A 15,100-nucleotide genomic window follows, 5' to 3' on the forward strand; every position below is an offset into this window, starting at 1 on the left:
AAAGTTGGGTCCGGTTTTCAGAGAACTGGACCTGCTCATTTTAATCAATATCATAAGGGCATTTAAAACAACAATATATTAAAATAATACATTGCAATAGAATCGTACATCGTCATTAAGGAGATACTTCATATAATAAACAGATTCTGATATAGATCAATATATAATAGTAGCAATTCTAATTATAAACATGATAATGCATGTCTCTTCATGCCTGTAATATTCCAGTATCTCCAGAGCATTGGTAAGATTTTGTCGTTCATTTTAATTAACCTAATTCCTTATTTTCAGTTTTGCTGGGAACTAATCTTTCATTTTTATTTCTGAGAGCGTTATGATTCAGTGAGAACTGTGAGGGATCCTGCCAACACCGTGCTTCATCTTCCGCAATGCTACAGTATTGTGCGCGGTATTGGCTATCACCAGGAAAAGATATATAGGATCATGCTTATCATACATTTTAGCAGGATGAGCCATTTAGATCTGCTATGCCGTCTTTCCCTTTGATTTTCTGCACTGCAGAGTTGCTGGACTGGTATTTAAACAGAGTATGCTGATTACTAATAGGTCAGGGTGTCGTTCTTACTATATTTTACCTTGTGGCATTTCCCGCTGACATATTAAGAATCCATATGAGAGGCAGAATGTATGACTCAAGACTACCTCACAGTGCTGGTCTTTTCTCATTAAGATTTACTCCAACAAATCCATTGATTAAGTGAACATAAAGCATCTCTTTATTTCTTAACCCAGTTCTTGGCATGCCCTGAGAATCTGTTCCATGGACACCTTAGGTCAGTAGAAGAAGCCAAAGCAATATGTATAATGAGAAGCTCCTACTATATTTAATCCAATACAGTTTTCTTCGTTAAAAATATTTTAATTGATTTTCTTGTTGCTGTCCAGACGGCAGCAAACAGTACCAGCTGGACTGCAGACATTGCCTCTACTTACAGATCTATGTCCTTGTATTCAATACAATATACAAGTACCAACAGAATGCATTTATATTTAGTGGACTACTTTATTTAGACTGGCATTATTCCCATTATTGCATTCACCAACCCATTTATATTTTGCTCATTCAGAGTAGCAGGTTTTGCATACTTAACAACCACATGGGCTATATTTACAGCTCAGGGGTAAATAAATTATTAATAAACCATCATATTTTTTACCATGCACCATGAAAATAAATCTGCACTGCCAGCGAGAGATATCTTGAGCTTTGTACAATGACACCTTGAAATCTGAGACATTAATGAAGCAATCAGAATTGTATGTTTGGTAAAATGCTGCCCTCTAGTGAGCAAATTGTACAATAACACTTGTGTTACTATTCCATAACCGTGTGGATCTCATTTACTTTATGTACTTGATGCACTTTGGTTTTGCACTTTTTGTAGATGCCCTGCCATGAGCACACAGGTGCTCTGATTCCCTTTGCATCTGACATGCGTTTTCACAAACTAGCCGTATTTCAATGACATATGAAAAATCATTAAGTGAAAGAGCTATCGTTTAATACAACACAGCCCCCTCTGACCAGCATTAAATGCAGACAGTAATGCCATCTATACAATGCAGACAGTATTCTGGTAACCTCTATACCAGGCATGTCCAAACTGCGGATCTCCAGCTGTTGTGAAACTACACATCCCAGCATGCCCTGACACAGCTTTAGCATTCTCTGACAGCAAAACTGTGTCAGGGCATGCTGGGATATGTAGTTTCACAACAGCTGGAGGGCCGCAGTTTGGACATGACTGCTCTATACCATAGGTCATAGGTTCTCAAACTCGGTCCTCAGGACCCCACACAGTGCATGTTTTGCAGGTAACCCAGCAGGTGCACAGGTGTATTAATTACTCACTGACACATTTTAAAAGGTTCACAGGTGGAGCTAATTATGTCACTTGTGATTCTGTGAGGAGACCTGCAAAACATGCACCGTTTGGGGTCCTGAGGCCCGAGTTTGAGAACCTGTGCCATAGGTCTTCAACCTGCGGTCCTCCAGCTGATGTGGAACTACACATCCCAGCATGCCCTGCCTCAGTTTTAGCATGCCTTAATAGCAAAACTGTGACAGAGCATGCTGGGATGTGTAGTTCCACAGCAGCTGGAGGGCCGCAGGTTGAAGACCCATGCAGGACCCCACACGGTGCATGTTTTGCAGGTCTCCTCACAGAATCACCAGTGACATAATTAGCTCCACCTGCAGACCTTTTAAAATGTGTCAGTGACAGAGGCGGAACTACCGCCAGTGCAAGCAGTGCGTTGCACTGGGGCCCGCCTCTGTCCAGGGGCCCAAGCATGTAGTGAGTCAAATTGACTCATTACATGCCGCTGTGCGCTGCGGGCAACCGCAATCTTCCGAGAACAGCCTATAGTGAAGCAGAGGGGCAGCAACAGCAGCGCCTCCACCAATGACACAGCGCTGCTGCGGCTCCCTCCTCCACCTCCCTCCTCCTCATTCTCTACTGCCCGGGAATCGTCAGAAGCTGCACCGAGGAGCCTGAGCCAGCGGAGAGGGTAAGTATAATTCTTCTTTCTGTCTTTCTTTCTTTCTTTTTTTCTTTCTTTCCTACAAAAAAGGGGGACTGTGTGCCGCAATGTTTAAAAACGGGGAATCTGCCTGCCGCAATGTGTAAAAATGGGGAATCTGCCTGCCGCAATGTGTAAAAATGGTGAATCTGCCTGCCGCTATGTGTAAAAATGGGGAATCTGCTTTCCGCAATGTGTAAAAATGGGGAATCTGCCTGCCGCAATGTGTAAAAACGGGGAATCTGCCTGCCGCAATGTGTAAAAATGGGGAATCTGCCTGCCGCTATGTGTAAAAATGGGGAATCTGCCTGCCATAATGTGTAAAAACGGGGAATCTGCCTGCCATAATGTGTAAAAACGGGGAATCTGCCTGCCGCAATGTGTAAAAAGGGAGAATCTGCTTGCCGCAATGTGTAAAAAGGGGGAATCTGCCTGCCGCTATGTGTAACAAGGACACGCTGTCTGCCGCAATGTGTAAAAAGGGGGAATCTGCCTGCCGTAATGTGTAACAAGGGCACGCTGTCTGCCGTTATGTGAAAAAAGTGTACGCTGTCTGCCGCTATGTTTAACAAGGGCACGTTGTCTGCCGTTATGTGAAAAAAGTGTACGCTGTCTGCCGCTATGTGTAACAAGGACACGCTGTCTGCCGCAATGTGTAAAAAGGGGGAATCTGCCTGCCGTAATGTGTAACAAGGGCACGCTGTCTGCCGTTATGTGAAAAAAGTGTACGCTGTCTGCCGCTATGTTTAACAAGGGCACGCTGTCTGCCATTATGTGAAAAAATAAGATTTTACTCACCGGTAAATCTATTTCTCGAAGTCCGTAGTGGATGCTGGGGACTCCGTAAGGACCATGGGGGGGGGGGGGGGGGTAGCGGCTCCGCAGGAGACTGGGCACAGCTAAGAAAGATTTAGGACTACCTGGTGTGCACTGGCTCCTCCCACTATGACCCTCCTACAGACCTCAGTTAGGATACTGTGCCCGGAAGAGCTGACACAATAAGGAAGGATTTTGAATCCCGGGTAAGACTCATACCAGCCACACCAATCACACCGTATAACTCGTGATACAATACCCAGTTAACAGTATGAACATAACAGAGCCTCTCAACAGATGGCTCAACAATAACCCTTTTAGTTAACGATAACTATATACAAGTATTGCAGACAGTCCGCACTTGGGACGGGCGCCCAGCATCCACTACGGACTACGAGAAATAGATTTACCGGTGAGTAAAATCTTATTTTCTCTGACGTCCTAGTGGAAGCTGGGGACTCCGTAAGGACCATGGGGATTATACCAAAGCTCCCAAACGGGCGGGAGAGTGCGGATGACTCTGCAGCACCGAATGAGAGAACTCAAGGTCCTCCTCAGCCAGGGTATCAAATTTGTAGAATTTTGCAAACGTGTTTTCCCCTGACCAAGTAGCAGCTCGGCAAAGTTGTAAGGCCGAGACCCCTCGGGCAGCCGCCCAAGAAGAGCCCACTTTCCTCGTGGAATGGGCTTTTACAGATTTAGGGTGCGGCAGTCCAGCCGCAGAATGTGCAACTTGAATCGTGCTACAGATCCAGCGAGCAATCGTCTGCTTAGAAGCAGGAGCACCCAGCTTGTTGGGTGCATACAGGATAAATAGCGAGTCAGTCTTCCTGACTCCAGCTGTCCTGGAAACATATACTTTTCAGGGCCCTGACTACGTCCAGTAACTTGGAATCCTCCAAGTCCCAAGTAGCCGCAGGCACCACAATAGGTTGGTTCACATGAAAAACTGATACCACCTTAGGAAGGAATTGGGAACGAGTCCTCAATTCCGCCTTTCCCATATAAAATACAGATAAGGGCTTTTGTATGACAAAACCGCCAATTCTGGAGGCACAAACGGGGGCTGACTATGCAGCACTCCCTTAACAAAAGTCTGAACTTCAGGCAGTGAAGCCAGTTCCATTTCGGAAGAAAATCGATAGAGCCGAAATCTGGACCTTAATGGAACCCAATTGTAGGTCCATAGTCACCTCTGACTATAGGAAGTGCAGAAATCGACCTAGCTGAACTTTCTCCTTTGGGGCCTTCCTGGCCTCACAGTACGCAACATATTTCCGCCATATGCGGTGATAATGGTTAGCGTTCACTTCTTTCCTAGCTTTAAATAGCGTAGGGATAACTTCCTCCGGAAATCCCTTTTCCTTCAGGATCCGGCGTTCAACCGCCATGCCGTCCAACGCAGCCGCGGTACGTCTTGGAACAGACAGGCCCCCTGCTGCAGCAGGTCCTGTCTGAGCGGCAGAGGCCATGGGTCCTCTGAGATAATTTCTTGGACTTCTGGTTACCAAGCTCTTCTTGGCCAACCCGGAACAATGAGTATAGTTCTTACTCCTCTCCTTCTTATTATTCTCATTACCCTGGGTAAGAGAGGCAGAGAAGGGAACACATACACCGACTGGTACACCCACGGTGTTACCAGAGCGTCCACAGCTATCGCCTGAGGGTCCTTGACCTGGCGCAATATCTTTGTAACTTTTAGTTGAGGCGGGACGCCATCATGTCCACCTGTGGCCTTTCCCAACGGTGTACAATCATTTGGAAGACTTCTGGATGAAGTCCCCACTCTCCCGGGTGGAGGTCGTGTCTTCTGAGAAAGTCTGCTTCTCAGTTGTCCACTCCAGGAATGAACACTGCTGACAGTGCTAACACATGATTTTCCGCCCATCGGAGAATCCTTGTGGCTTCTGCCATCGCCATCCTGCTGCTTGTGCCGCCCTGTCGTTTACATGAGCGACCGCCGTGATGTTGTCTGACTGGATCAGCACCGGCCGGTGTTGAAGCAGGGGTCTAGCCTGCCTTAGGGCATTGTAAAGTCTCCTGACTTTTCCATAGCCTTGGAAGTTTCTTCCCTGTGTGACTGCCCCCCAGCCTCGAAGGCTGGCATCCGTGGTCACCAGGACCCAGTCCTGTATGCCGAATCTGCGGCCCCCTAGAAGATGAGCACTCTGTAGCCACCACAACAGCGACACCCTGGCCTTGGAGACAGGGTTATCCGCCGATGCATCTGAAGATGCGACCCGGACCACATGTCCAACAGATCCCACTGGAAAATCCTTGCATGGGACCTGGCGAATGGAATTTCTTCGTAAGAAGCTACCATCCTTCCCAGGGCTCACGTGCATTGATGCACCGACACCTGTATACGTATTAGGAGGTCTCTGTCTAGAGACGACAACTCCTTGGACTTCTCCTCCGGGAGAAACCCTTTTTATCCTGTTCTGTGTCCAGAACCATACTCAGGAACAGTAGACGCGTCGTAGGAACCAGCTGCGACTTTGGAATATTCAGAATCCAGCCGTGCTGTTGTAGCACTTCCCGAGATAGTGCTACTCCTCCGAACAACTGCTCCCTGGACCTCGCCTTTATAAGGAGATCGTCCAAGTACGGGATAATTATTTCGGCCATTACCTTGGTAAATACCTCGGTGCCGGGGACAGACCAACGGCAACGTCTGGAATTGGTAATGACAATCCTGTACCACAATTTTGAGGTACTCCTGGTGAAGAGGGTAAATAGGGACATGCAGGAAGCATCCTTGATGTCCAGTGATACCATGAAATTCTCCAGGCTTGCAATAATCGCCCTGAGCGATTCCATTTCGAACTTGAACCTTCGTATATAAGTGTTCAAGGCTTTCAATTTTAGAATGGGTCTCACCGAACCGTCTGGTTTCGGTACCACAACATTTTGGAATAGTAACCCCGGCCTTGTTGAAGGAGGGGTACCTTGATTTCACCTGCTGGAAGTACAGCTTGTGAATTGCCGCCAGTACTACCTTTCTCCGAGGGCAGCAGGCAAGGCTGATGTGAGGTAACGGCGAGGGGGAGTCGCCTCGAACTCCAGCCTGTATCCCTGTGATACTATTTGCAGAACCTAGGGATCCACCTGTGGGCAAACCCACTGGTCCCTGAAGTTCCCGAGACGCGCCCCTACCGCACCTGTCTCCACCTGTGGAGCCCCAACGTCATGCGGTGGACTCAGAGGAAGCGGGGGAAGATTTTTGATCCTGGGAACTGGCTGCTGGTGCAGCTTTTTCCTTCTTCCCTTGTCTCTGTGCAGAAAGGAAGCGCCTTTGACCCGCTTGCTTTTCTGAAGCCGAAAGGACTGTACCTGAAAATACGGTGCTTTCTTAGGCTGTGAGGAAACCTGAGGTAAAAATTTTTTTTTTTTCTTCCCAGCTGTTGCTGTGGATACGAGGTCCCAGAGACCATCCCCAAACAATTCCTCACCCTTATAAGGCAGAATCTCCATGTGCCTTTTATAGGCAGCATCACCTGTCCACTGCCGGGTTTCTAATACCCTCCTGGCAGAATGGACATTGCATTAATTCTGGATGCCAGCCGGCAAAGGCAAATATCCCTCTGTGCATCCTTTATATATAAGACGACGTCTTTAATATGCTCTATGTTAGCAAACTATTATCCCTGTCTTAGAGTATTAATATTATCTGACAGGGTATCGGACCACGCTGCAGCAGCACTATTTATGCTAAGGCAATTGCAGGTCTCAGTATATAACCTGAGTGTGTATATACAGACTTCAGGATAGCCTCCTGCTTTTTATCAGCAGGCTCCTTCAAGGTGGCCGTATCCTAAGACGGCAGTGCCACCTTTTTTGACAAACGTGTGAGCGCCTTATCCACCCTAAGGGATATCTCCCAACGTGACCTATCCTCTGGCGGGAAAGGGTACGCCATCAGTAACTTTTTAGAAATTACCAGTTTCTTATTGGGGGAACCCACGCTACTTTACACACTTCATTCATTCATCTGATGGGGGAACAAAACACTGGCTGCTTTTTCTCCCCAAAAATAAAACCCCTTTTATGTGGTACTTGGGTTCATGTCAGAAATGCGTAACACATTTTTCATTGCCGAGATCATGTAACGGATGTTCCTAGTGGATTGTGTATATGTCTCAACCTCGTCGACACTGGAGTCAGACTCCGTGTCGACATCTGTGTCTGCCATCTGAGGTAACGGGCGCTTTTTTGAGCCCCTGATGGCCTTTGAGACGCCTGGGCAGGCGCGGGCTGAGAAGCCGGCTGTCCCACAGCTGTTTTACGTCATCCAGCCTTGTAAGGAGTTGACATTGTCGGTTAATACCTTCCACCTATCCATCCACTCTGGTGTCGGCCCCACAGGGGACGACATCCCATTTATCGGCCTCTGCTCCACCTCCACGTAACCTTCCTCATCCCACATGTCGACACAGCCGTACCGACACACAGCACACACACAGGGAATGCTCTGACTGAGGACAGGACCCCACAAAGTCCTTTGGGGAGACAGAGAGAGAGTATGCCAGCACACACCAGAGCGCCATATAATGCAGGGATTAACACTATAACTGAGTGATTTTTCCCCCAATAGCTGCTTGTATAAACAATATTGCGCCTAAATTTAGTGGCCCCCCCTCTCTTTTTAACCCTTTGAGCCTGAAAACTACAGGGGAGAGCCTGGGGAGCTGTCTTCCAGCTGCACTGTGAAGAGAAAATGGCGCCAGTGTGCTGAGGGAGATAGCTCCGCCCCTTTTTCGCAGACTTTTCTCCCGCTTTTTTATGGATTCTGGCAGGGGTATTTATCACATATATAGCCTCTGGGGCTATATATTGTGATATATTTGCCAGCCAAGGTGTTTTTATTGCTGCTCAGGGCGCCCCCTCCCCAGCGCCCTGCACCCTCAGTGACCGGAGTGTGAAGTGTGTATGAGGAGCAATGGCGCACAGCTGCAGTGCTGTGCGCTACCTTGGTGAAGACTGATGTCTTCTGCCGCCGATTTTCCGGACTCTTCTTGCTTCTGGCTCTGTAAGGGGGCCGGCGGCGCGGCTCTAGGACCGAACATCAATGGCCGGTTCCATGCGGTCGATCCCTCTGGAGCTAATGGTGTCCAGTAGCCTAAGAAGCCCAAGCTACCACCAGTTAGGTAGGTTCGTTCGCTTCTTCTCCCCTTATTCCCTCGCTGCAGTGAGTCTGTTGCCAGCAGATCTCACTGTAAAATTAAAAACCTAAAATATACTTTCTTTCTAGGAGCTCAGGAGAGCCCCTAGTGTGCATCCAGCTCAGCCGGGCACAGGATTCTAACTGAGGTCTGGAGGAGGGTCATAGTGGGAGGGGCCAGTGCACACCAGGTAGTCCTAAATCTTTCTTAGCTGTGCCCAGTCTCCTGCGGAGCCGCTACCCCCCCCCCATGGTCCTTACGGAGTCCCCAGCATCCACTAGGACGTCAGAGAAAAGTGTACGCTGTCTGCCGCTATGTGTAACAAGGGCACGCTGTCTGCCGTTATGTGTAAAAAGGGGACGCTGTCTGCCGTTATGTGTAAAAAGTGCACGCTGTCTGCCGTTATGTGTAAAAAGGGCACGCTGTCTGCCGTTATGTGTAAAAAAGGGGGACGCTGTCTGCCATAATGTGTAAAAAGGGGACACTGTCTGCTGTAATGTGTAAAAAGAGGAATCTGTCCGCCGTAAGGTGTCAAAGGGTCTCTACCTGGTATAGTGGTGCTACTGTGCGGCGTAATTTGAATAATGGAGACTACTGTGCACCGTTTTATGAATTGGTATTATTTTGTGGCCACACCCCTTCCCCACGAAGCCACGCCACTATGTATTTTTGCGCGCGCCTACGGCGCGCACTGCCCCTGTTTTGCATGCAGGGGTGGGGCTCCGATGCCGTTTCTTGCACACAGTGCTAAAATGTCTAGTTACGGCACTGTTGCTAGGTATCCACTTCCCTGAGCAGGTCCCCCCTCACCAGATCCTCTCCAGGGGTGAGGGGGTGGACTTGGATGGGATGGGGGGGGGGCCCAAGCCATTTTGTCGCACATGGGCCCACCGCTCGCTGGTTCCGCCACTGGTCAGTGAGTAATTAATACACCTGTGCACTTGCTGGGTTACCTGCAAAACATGCACTGTGTGGGGTCCTGAGGACCGAGTTTGAGAACCACTGCTCTATACAGTACAGTTAATCTATACAAAATACAGAGAGCATTCTAGTAACCTCTATACCAGGCATGTCCAAACTGCGGCCCTCCAGCTGTTGTGAAACTACATATACCAGCATGCCTTGACACAGTTTTGGGGTCAGAGAATGCAAAAGCTGTGTCAGGGCATGCTGGGATGTGTAGTTTCTCAACAGCTGGAGGGCCGCAGTTTGGACAGGCCTGCTCTATACAATACAGAAAGCATTCCAATGACTCAGATATAATACAGAAAGCACTCTAGTGACCTATGGACACTACAAAGAACATTCTAGTGATTACTGTACAATACAGAGATCATTTGAGTCACCACTATACATTGCAGATAGCAATATAGTGACTATAACAAGCCTAGGACATTTTATTGAATAAGCAATAATTACATTACATTTATTATTACTATTTCATTACAACCATGTCCTGAAGGGATCTATAAAATGCAGACCTGATATCTCTGGCGGTTTTACAATTCAGGTCCTCCAAATATATGGTCACTTTACAATGCCCTGCTAAATATCTGGTAGGCCCCTAAACTCTATGCACACCACTCCAAGGGGTAAATTTACTAAGATGGGAGTTCTATTTAAGATGGGATGTTGCCCATAGCAACCTATCAGATTCCAGGTAATATCTTCTAGGAGGTGCTAGATAAATGAGAAGTAGAATCTGATTGGTTGCTATGGGCAACATCCCATCTTAAATAGAACTCCCATATTAGTAAATTTACCCCCAAATCTCTGGGGCATTTCACAGTACAGACCCCAGATATATGGTGACTTTCATATACAGATCACACATCTCTGGTTACTTTATAATGCAGACTCAGTCTAATTTCTGTTGGTAACAAAATGCAGACCACAGGTCTCTATTGGACTCCTATATAAATAACTCACCCCTCCTGTGACCCCATGCTGTCTCTTGGAATTCTAGCAGTGTTGGTATTCCTCCATTGCCCAGTAGACAACACTCTGATTGGCCTGTAGTTCCACACATTCACCAATCAGTGTGTAAGGACAGGGGTGTATCTAGGGGTCCGAGCGCCCCTGGCAAAGTAAGGGCCTGGCGCCCCCCCCCAAATTTGAAATAGGGGGGTCACACCAACTGCATCCCACAAACGCTGCCAAACATTGCTGTTTGGGACTCACTGTCAACGGGAACTGGCTAGTAGCAACAGCAGACAGGAAACCAAGCAGCATTGGATCATGAACTGCCCAGTGAGGTGCGGTGAGGTCAGTGGCTGAGGAGGCACTGGCTAGTATCAGAGTCAGAGTAACATACACATATATGAATGGGTGTGTTAGGAAATGGTGATGTTCGGGATGCTGGCAGTTAGATGACAAACTGCGACATCATGATTTTTAGAATGCTGACAGGGGACAAGGTAATTAATTTACCCCTCCTCTGCCCCCTACCCTAACCACCCTGGGTAGGTGGCTAGGGATAAAACTCAGGGGGGGGGGGCAGCTATGGCTAATCGCAGGGGGTGGATGCGAAGACTCACATCCCATATGAACCGTAGGGTTCATGTGGGCATTAAACATGGTTGTACATATTTTGTTAACCTTTATATGTTATTTATAGTAAAAAAAAACCTGGAGAATACTCGAGTATAACAGGTGAGGCTCTGCCTCCCCTGCTTACCCTCACTGGATCAGTCCACCCCCCCCCCCCCCCAACCTCTGCTATCAACAGACTTCTATAGGCTAGCTAACCTGCCTGCCCCAGACTATGTGTCATGGTGTCCCACCCACCCCAGACTATGGAACATCTCAGTTTAACATAATGCTATGTGGCGCAAGGCATGGCGTTGGTCACTCTTATTTACCTCTGCCCTTTGCTTTTTTTCTTTGACCCAGGTTGCATACTTTTTCCTGCAGTTTGTGTTTTCATTTATTAAGTGTAGTAAGTACTTGGGATTAGTATATTTACTGACCCCTCTATATCCTACACTACATCACTGACTTCTCTACACCCTATAGTACATCACTGATGCCTCTACACCCTACACTACATCACTGACGCCTCTACATCCTACACTACATAACTGACCTCCCTACACTACATCACTGACGCCTCTACACCCTACACTACATAACCGACCTCCCTACACTACATCACTGATGCCTCTACACCATACACTACATAACTGACCTCCCTACACTACAACACTGACGCCTCTACACCCTACACTACATAACCGACCTCCCTACACTACATCACTGATGCCTCTACACCATACACTACATAACTGACCTCCCTACACTACATCACTGACGCCTCTACACCCGACACTACATAACCGACCTCCCTACACTACATCACTGATGCCTCTACACCCTACACTACATAACCGACCTCCCTACACTACATCACTGATGCCTCTACACCCTACACTACATAACCGACCTCCCTACACTACATCACTGACGCCTCTACACCCGACACTACATAACCGACCTCCCTACACTACATCACTGATGCCTCTACACCCTACACTACATAACCGACCTCCCTACACTACATCACTGATGCCTCTACACCATACACTACATAACTGACCTCCCTACACTACATCACTGATGCCTCTACACCATACACTACATAACCGACCTCCCTACACTACATCACTGATGCCTCTACACCCTACACTACATAACCGACCTCCCTACACTACATCACTGATGCCTCTACACCCTACACTACATAACCGACCTCCCTACACTACATCACTGATGCCTCTACACCATACACTACATCACTGACGCCTCTACACCCTACACTACATAACCGACCTCCCTACACTACATCACTGACGCCTCTACACCCTACACTAATTGCTGACCCTTCTATAGGTTACACTACACTGTAAAACATCACTGTACTACCTCTCTGCACTACATCAGAGACAGAGAAATACTGCGAAAAATAAGACAAAGGATACAGTGGACAACAGACACTGACACGCTAGACCAGTGGTTCCCAAACTCGGTCCTAAAGGATCCCTAACAAGTCACGTTTTCCATGTCACATGGCATGTGTACTGTGTATCACCAACTGCCACATTTTAAAAATCCACAGGTGACCTGGAACTGTTGAGTACCGAGTTTGGGAACCACTGCAGTCTAGACAGAGGAGAGAGTCTAAGGGGTACATTTACTAAGCAGTGATAAGAGCGGAGAAGTGAGCCAGTGGAGTAGTGCCCATGGCAACCAATCAGCACTGAAGTAACATCTATAATTTGCATACTATTAAATTATACAGAGCTGCTGATTGGTTGATGGGGAAATTTCTCCACTGGCTCACTTCTACGTACGTGTGTGTGTGCGCGCGTGCATGCGTGGAGAGGTGGAGGTAGGTGTCTAGTAGTGAGTGGTAGGATATGGAAAAAATATACTTTAAGCAGCCTTAGAACTGAGTTGGGAATCTGGTGCTGGCATTGTAGTGTCGACATAAGTACTGTTGACTTGCTGACTACATTCAACAACCCACTATTAGTATAACAGCTGTAACTATCTCCCTCTAGGAGGACGGAGGTGGGTGCAATTACATTTGGGGGTGGTTCAGTGAAATGTGGCAGCTCAACTTGCAAACATATGCACTGGAAAAATGCCGTACTGTCCAGCTCTCCCTTATTAACCACCCAGTTTTAAAAGCAATAAGCATTTTAAACTTTTTGATAAAGCTTATCAGCATCTCCAGCACACTGCAGATGCTGGGAGATGTAGTTCTCCTTGTCAAAACAATTCTGAACAATGTGAAAACTCTCTAACACACATTACCCTCATACGCACAAATCTAAACACAAACATACCTCCCCCACTGACAACTCTTACCACTCCCACACTGACATCTCCATCACACCAATCCCCCTTCCCCCCCTCCACACTGACGCCTCCATCACACCAATCCCCCCTTCCTCCCATCCACACTGACACCTCCATCACACCAATCCCCCCTTCCTCCCCTCCACACTGACAGCTCCATCACACCAATCCCCGCTTCCTCCCCTCCACGCTGACACCTCCATCACATCAATCCCCCCTTCCTCCCCTCCACGCTGACACCTCCATCACATCAATCCCCCCTTCCTCCCCTCCACACCGACACGTCCATCACACCAATCCCCCCTTCCTCCCCTCCACACAGACACCTCCATCACACCAATCCCCCCTTCCTCCCCTCCACACTGACACCTCCATCACACCAATACCCCTTCCTCCCCTCCACACTGACACCTCCATCACACCAATACCCCCTTCCTCCCATCCATGCTGACACCTCTATCGCACCAATCCCCCCTTCCCCCCCTCCACACTGACAACTCCATAACACCAATCCCCCCTTCCTCCCCTCCACACTGACAGCTCCATCACACCAATCCTCCCTTCCTCCCCTCCACACTGACAGCTCCATCACACCAATCCACCCCCTTCCTCCCCTCCATGCTGACACCTCCATCACATCAATCCCCCCTTCCTCCCCTCCACACCGACACGTCCATCACACCAATCCCCCCTTCCTCCCCTCCACACTGACAGCTCCATCACACCAATCCACCCCCTTCCTCCCCTCCATGCTGACACCTCCATCACATCAAACCCCCCTTCCTCCCCTCCACACCGACACGTCCATCACACCAATCCCCCCTTCCTCCCCTCCACACCGACACCTCCATCACACCAATACCCCCTTCCTCCCCTCCACACTGACGCCTCCATCACACTAATCCCCCCTCCCCCCCTCCACACTGACAGCTCCATCCCACCAATCCCCCCCTTCCTCCCATCCATGCTGACACCTCCATCACACCAATCCCCCCCTTCCACACTGACAGCTCCATCACACCAATCCCCCCCTTCCACACTGACAGCTCCATCACACCAATTCCCCCTTCCCCCCCTCCACACTGACAGCTCTCATATATACATGCCCCAGTCCCAATACTGACAATTCTCTCAGCCCCCCCCCCCGACCCCCCCCCCCCCCCCCCCCACACACACACACACACACTCACACTGACAGCACACATACTGTGCAGAAGAAACTATTTTTGTTATGTGGATGGTATTACTGTAATGATTGGGGGGGGGGGGTCTAAAATGTGGGATATTTGCAGGTATTGATGTACTGTCTGTGTGTGTCACATACACAGATCTCCCCTTCCTCCCTTGTCCACCAACAGCTTCCTCACAGGCTCACACACATCCATCAAACCCCCCCACCCCCCCATACTGACATCTTTCTCACTTCCCACCCACACATATCCCCTCCTCCACACAGACAGCTGTCACGGACTTCTTGGGACAAGGACTCACCATGGTGTCTCAGCACTTCAAGGGGTCTATCCATCAGTCTCCAGCCATAGTCTCTCCTCCTCCCGCGGTGTGATTCCTTGCAGGCACCCCCAGTAATCCTCCTCACACTGCCCTGGTAATCATGGGCCTGACTGGATCTCCGCCTCCAGGGGGCGGGGCTAACTGCTTTCAAGGGAACAGAGGACGGAGGGAGTGACTCGGAGGTGCAGGAGCTGAGGGGAGTGATA

The 15,100-nt window shown here is 48.7% G+C and overlaps 2 protein-coding genes across 3 annotated transcripts in view; one reads left to right on the top strand and one right to left on the bottom strand.

Annotated features, from left to right (window-relative positions):
• The window catches only part of NCF4 (neutrophil cytosolic factor 4), a 554,470-nt gene extending 539,470 nt beyond the window's left edge, over window positions 1-15,000 (bottom strand). The window contains exon 1 of the mRNA XM_063940668.1: window positions 14,874-15,000. The gene's annotated coding sequence lies outside the window, so the exon portion shown is untranslated. The remainder of the gene's footprint in view (window positions 1-14,873) is intronic.
• PVALB (parvalbumin) overlaps window positions 1-15,100 on the top strand; it is a 408,212-nt gene that overhangs the window by 173,919 nt on the left and 219,193 nt on the right. The window lies entirely within an intron of this gene.

This window comes from Pseudophryne corroboree, chromosome 9, assembly GCF_028390025.1.
Source record: "Pseudophryne corroboree isolate aPseCor3 chromosome 9, aPseCor3.hap2, whole genome shotgun sequence".
Classification (NCBI taxonomy): domain Eukaryota; kingdom Metazoa; phylum Chordata; class Amphibia; order Anura; family Myobatrachidae; genus Pseudophryne; species Pseudophryne corroboree.